Genomic DNA, 6,835 nt, shown 5'->3' with positions numbered 1-6,835 from the left:
GCTTGCAAGGAGATGGAGAGATGGAGGCAGACAGAGGCCAGATTGCATAAGGTCCGTTATGCGACGCGTACCCTTATCACGGTACCATTACGTATTTTGAAAATAGTAGCTTCACAGTGAAAAAAATCTGGCAGATACCATGTTGACCAAATAATAAAAGTTAACACCAGCAGTGGCATAAAGAGTCATTCCACGCCTCCTGGTAGGATGCACTGAGAAGGGCATCACATCATTTCTCTGGTATTCTTGCCAAAACCTGCATAATCAGCATTAGTTATGAAGAAACATCAGGAAAACTCAAAATGAAGAGCATTCTTCCAAAAAAGTCAAGGTCACAAAAGACATAATTGAGGATCATTTCCAGATGAAAGGAGACTATTGAGACAAGGTGACTAAATGTGTGGTCCTAGACCCCAAAAATGAAGTTGGTGGGACAATTGCTGGCAATTAACTAAGGTCTACATATTTGAGACTCCTACTGCATCGATGTTAACTTTCTGGTTTTGATAACTGGACCATGGTTTTGTAAGATGTTAACATTTAGGGGAGCTGGAAGGGAAGCTTATAGGAATAATTTGTACTATTTTTGCAATGATTTTCTAAAGTCTGAAATATTTCAAAATGAAAAGTTAAAAAGTAAATTGAAAAAAAAATGTTAAGCTTTAGATTTCCTCCTAGGTATAATGGCAGGCCCTTGATGGAGTTTAACTAAGGTAGTGTTTAGGTTTTTAAACATCTGTGTGCTCAGAGTATGGCAAATGGATTGAGGGCAGGACCACAGGAGGCGGTCATGATGCAAGAGCTTTGACTAAGTGACAACTGCCAAAAGAGAGGGCTGAACTGTCTGTACTTACAAGGCAGGTTCACGACTTACCTGGGGAACTTCCGCCATTCAGATCCCTGGCACCCAGCCCTTCATGATGACCTGCAAGAGGACAGTGGTGTCTTGGTCTGCTCCAGCAGCTATAACAAAGTACCACAGGGGCAGGGGCTTAAACAACAGGCATTTACTTCCCATGGTTCTGTGAGAAGTCCAAGATCAAGGTTCCTGGTGAGAGCCCTCCCCCAGTGTGTAGATCACCACCTTCTCCTGTGTCCTCATTTGGCAGACAGCGAACTTGGGGGAGTCCCTTTCTTTTCTTATAAGGTGCCAGGCTGATCATGTCAGGGTTCTTCTTTTTTGTCCTCATTTAACCTTAATGATCTCCTTATGGGGGCTTCCCAGGTGGCGCTAGTGGTCAAGAACCTACCTGCCAATGCAGGATATGCAAGTTCAATCCCTGGGTTGGGAAGATCCCCCGGAAGAGGGCATGCTAACCCACTCAAGTATTCTTGCCTGCAAAATCCCATGGACAGAGGAGCCTCTTGGGCTACATACAGCCTAGAGGGTTGAGAAGAGTTGACACAACTGAGCATGAGCACACGTGTGCGTACACACACACACACACACCGGGGCATCTCAGGACAAGAGCCACAGAAGAGATTCTGCTCCGAGACCAGACCATTCTTGGGTGGACAGTTTGCTCCAGCTCCTTGGAAGGGCCAGTGGGACTTCACACAGTTGCCCACAGCAGCGACTACTCCCACAAGCCTCCCTCCTACTGGCTTTTCCTCCTTCCTCTTTCTCTCTCCCTGGCCCCTCATTCCTACTCTCCGACTTTGAAAAATGAGCAGGTTTACACAGAGAGGAGAGAGCACATTCTAAGCAGAAGGAAAGGCAGAGTAAAGACCAGAACAAAGGGAGGCTGGAAAGACAAAGGACGAGAGACATCACTGTTTGTTTGTTGCCATTATGTGCGTGATTCAGAGTGAAGCTTGTCACACAGATCGTGGGACAAATGGATGCAGGTACCAGACCCACACTGGTTATCAAATGCTGTAAATGTGGCAAGAGGGATGTGTGTACAGGCATGCTCAGTTTGTGACCCCGTGGACTGTAATCAGCTGGGCTTCTCTGTCCAAGGGATGCTTCAGGCAAGAATACTGGAGTGGGTTGCCATTTCCTCCTCCAGAGGATCTTCCCGACCCAGGGATTGAACGCATGACTACTGCGTCTTCTGCATCACAGGCAGATTCTTTGCCATTGAACCATCCAGCAGGAGCGGGGAAGATCACAAAATAGCCTGGGCGCATGTGTGCATTCGGCAGGAACCCTGGCAGAGAAAGTCACCTCCGTGGGTGCTCTCCTGTTTCATCACGTGAAATTGCCCTGCCGAGGCTGTTCAGGGCATAGCCTATCTTGCAGCTTTCCAACCAGCTCTAAATTGGCTTGGTCAGCGCCCAACGAGAGGACCACTGAGCCACCTTCATGACGCACGTACCAGGACATAAATATGTGAGCAGTCCTATATTAGCATGAATTAGCAGCAGTAGCCTGGAAATGCTGAGCCTGACGCTGGGAAGCTCTAATGGAACTGTGCGTCTTTTTTCTACCGCAGGAGCAGTCAAGAATCATGCATAATATAAAAGCGCAGAGTGCAGCTGGTAGCCGCAGGCTGGATCACAGGAGATGGTTTCAACTGGGTTTTGTGATCATGAAGAACTACCTTTCATTCAGGGCCCCAAAGCATCTACAGTCCTCCTGCCCCAGGGAGGCGGGGGGGGGGAGGGGGGGGCGCGGTGGGGGGCGGGGCTGGCAGTGCAGAATTGTAATACACAACAGTAAATACATAACTGAAGGAGGGCTACGGGCCTCCTACTCAGAGGGCCCGAAGCCGGGCTCTTTATTGATATTCAGTCCATACTTATAGAGTCTAGCAGAGTGGGTGGCGGCTACATAAAGCAGGGCCACCTGGCCATCCGTGAGGCTGATTCAGACACATGGATGAGCCATTCTCGGATCAGCCCGGAAAAGTCTGCCTCGGACAGGCAGTCTTCTAACCTCAAAATTGTTCAGACGTGGACAAGAAGGGCCAGAGCAGAGGAAAGCCTGTTTAATGGAGTCAGCTCACCTCCTGGTCTTAGAGCATCTCGGAGAAAAAGTGAGGAAAATTCCAGGAAAATTCCTCAATTTAGTCTGCTGTTTATTGCTTTTCTTTTCTCAGCCACTGTATGGATTTCGGGGTTTTTTCCCAATAGCTTTATTGTGACATAAATCACATCCCAAACAACTCACTCATTTAAAGCAGGTAATTGAATGTATTTTTGGTTTATGATATTTTACCAGTGCGTGCTCAGTCACGCAATCTTATGTCCAACTCTTTGTGACCTCATGGACTATAGCTCACCATGCTCCTTTGTCCATGGGATTCTCCAGGCAAGAATACTGGAGTGGGCTGCCATTTCCTTGTAAATTTTGTAATATGTACATACAACAAAATCTGCCATCTTAATCATTCGGGGTAGAGTAATTTTTATTGTGGTAAAATATACATAAAATTTGCTGTTTTAACCATTTTCAAGGGTACAGTTCTGTGTCATTAAGTACATTCAAATTGTTTAACTGTCACCACCATCTGCCTCCAGGACTTTTCATTACCGAAGGCATAAAGTCTCTACTGGTTTAGCAATAATTCCGCATTCTCCCCATTTCCCCCTAGCCCCTGGAAACCTCAAATCTATTTTCTGTCTCTATGAATTAGCCTAGTCGAGAAGTTTCATGTGAGTGGAGTCATACACTATTTGTCCCTTCATGTTTGGCTTATTTGACTTAGCATAACATCTTCCAGGTTTGCCCATGCTGTATTAATAGCATGAATTATCAACAAAATTTCATTCCAAAGAAGTGCCATTTGCAGCAACATAGATGGGCTTAGAGAGTATCATACTAGGTGAAGTAAGTCAGACAAATGTCATATGACATCACTTATATGAGGAATTAAAACAATATGATACAAATGAACTTATTTGCAAAACAGAACAGACTCACAGGGATTGAAAACATATGGTCACAAAAGGAGAAAGGTGGGGGAGAAAGGAATAAATCAGTAATTTGGGAGTAACATATATATGTATTATACATATATAATAGATAAGCAACAAGGACCTACTCCATAGCACCAGGAAATATATTCAAGATCTCATAATAACCTATAATGGAAAAGAATCTGAAAAAGGACATATGTGTGTCTGTGTGTGTCCGAATCACTTTGCTGTAAGCTAACACCACAGTATAAATCAATTATATTTCATTTTTTTTAATTCATCCTTCTTTATAGTTGAATAATATTCCAAATATGTATGTATTACATTTTGTTTATTCATTCATTTGTTGATGAATCCTTCAGCTATTTCCACCTTTTAGCTACTATGAATATTGGTGCTATGAACACTGGCCTGCGAGTATCTGTTCGAGTCACGTATGAGTTCTTTTGGATATATACCCTAAAAGTGGTATTGCTGGATCATACGTTAACTTAGCTTTTTTCTTTTTTTTAAACAGAGGTGCTTCATTCATTTATCTGTGGTTGCACCAGGTCTCCACTGCTGCGCGTGGCCTTTCTCTGGTTGCGGCGAGCGAGGTCTGCTCTCCATTGTGATGCTCGGGCCTCTCGCTGTGGTGGCTTCTTTTGTCGTGCAGCACAGGCTCTAGGGCACACGGGCGGTTGCGGCTTGTGAGCTCTAGAGCACTGGCTGAGTAGTTGTGGTGCGCCAGCTTAGTTGCTCCGTGGCACGTGGGATCTTCCTGGAACAGGGTTCGAACCTGTGTCCCTTGCTTTGCAAGGCAGATTCTTAACCACTGGAACCACCAATCTCTTTTCCATAGCAGCTCTACCATTTTGCATTCCCACCAGCCATGTATGAGGGTTCCCATACACTTTCTATTTTGTTTTTTTTTTTTTTTTTAATTTTAATTATAGCTATCCCAGTAGGTATAAAGTGATTTCTTGTGGTTTTGATTTGCACTTCCCTAATGACTGGTGATGTCAACCATCTTTTTGTGCACTTATTGGCCATTTGTATAGCTTTTTTGGAGAATGTGGTATTAGTTTGCTAGGACAGACATAACCATAACCATAACCAAGTGCCACAGACAGGGTGGCTCAAACAATAGAACTTTATTTTGTCACAGTTCTGAAGGCTAGAAGTCCAAGGTCAAGGGGTCAGCAGGTTTGGTTTTCCTGGGGTCTCTCCCTGTGGCTTGTAGACAACCCCCTGCATGTGGTCATTCTTCTGTGCCAGCCTGTGTCCTGTGTCTTCTTACAAGGACACAAGTCTGTTGCTTTAGGGCATACCCTATGACCTCATTTAACCTTAATCACCTCTTTAAAAACCCAAATACTGTCACTGTCTGAGGTCCTGGGAGTTAGCATGTCAACATATTAATGGGGAAGATTAATATGTGGGGGTACAACTCAGCCCACAATAAATAACAAATGTCCACTTAAATCCTTTGCCTAATATTTTTAAAACTGAGTGGTAACCACAAGTGTTGATGTCGTATGTGTGGTTTAATTTTTGTTTTTGAGGGGTGAAGATCCAGTTAGAAAAAAAGAGAGAAAGGTTATTACTAGGTTTCTAACCTCAAAATGTTTCTTTTGATCAGGTCTAAGTATACTCACCAATGGCACCCCACTCCAGTACTCTTGCCTGGAAAATCCCATGGACGGAGGAGCCTGGTGGGCTGCAGTCCATGGGGTCGCCAAGAGTCAAACATGACTGAGCGACTTCACTTTCACTTTTCACTTTCATGCATTGGAGAAAGAAATGGCAACCCACTCCAGTGTTCTTGCCTGGAGAATCCAGGGGGCGGGGGAGCCTGGTGGGCTGCCATCTATGGGGTCGCACAGAGTCGGACACGACTGAAGTGACTTAGCAGCAGCAGCAGCAGCAAGTATACTCACATTGTCTCAAAGGACACATCTCCTTCAATTTTACACATTTCACTGATGAGAATCCTCTTAGTACTGATACTATAAGCCAAAATTATTTTTTGAACTAGGAGTTTCTAATGTCAGTCGTAAAGGAGTATATTTAATTTCTTAGGTACATATGAATAAATATTACATTAATAAAGAAGGACTAAATTCAATTAATATGCTTTATTCGTGGTAATTGTAATAAAGACAGAGGATTTTTTAATTAAATGATAGGATGGAGGGCAAAAGGCTATGAGATGAAAGTTTCAATACACCAAAAAGTTAAAAATACTCAGTGATGTTGGTTTGTTTGTTTAGTTGCTAAGTCTTGTCCGACTCTTGCAACCTCATGGACTGTAGCCCACCAGGCTTCTCTGCCCATGGGATTCTCCAGGCAAGAATACTGGAGTGTGGGTTGCTCTGCTCTCCTCCAGGAGATCTTCCTGACCCAGGAATCGAACCTGGGTTTCCTGCACTGCAGGCAGATTCTTTACCGACTGAGTATGAGGGAAGCCCCAACAATTATGATATTTTTTAAAAATTCTCCACTTAAGACAATGATAACCACATTCACAAATTATCCACACTGGTTTCAGGCCTCTGCTGGTGAAATACGTTACTTTTTTCGCAAACATCCAAGTAGGCCTGGGCTCCTGTTGGTAGTGGAATAAGAAGGTTTGGCAGACAAGTAACAGGCCCCACCTAGGAGTCTATGGAGCTGCTTCACATAAGGATGGAGAAGGAACTGGCAACCCACTCCAGTACTCTTGCCTGGAAAATCCCATGGATGGAGGAGCCTGGTGGGCTGCAGTCCATGGGGTCACCAAGAGTCAGACACGGCTGAGTGACTTTACTTTCACTTTTCACTTTCATGCATTGGAGAAAGAAATGGCAACCCACTCCAGTGTTATTGCCTGGGGGCCATGGGATTGCAAAGAGTCGGGCATGACTGAGTGACTTCACTTTTCACTTACACATTAGGAAGTTGCCTGACCTCTTTGTGTCCCCCCGTGGCGGTAACTTGAGCCCCGGTAAAT

Source organism: Ovis aries, chromosome 10 (assembly GCF_016772045.2).
Source record: "Ovis aries strain OAR_USU_Benz2616 breed Rambouillet chromosome 10, ARS-UI_Ramb_v3.0, whole genome shotgun sequence".
Lineage (NCBI taxonomy): Eukaryota > Metazoa > Chordata > Mammalia > Artiodactyla > Bovidae > Ovis > Ovis aries.
The sequence above is the reverse complement of the archived record's forward strand: the minus strand, read 5'-3'. Positions refer to the sequence as shown.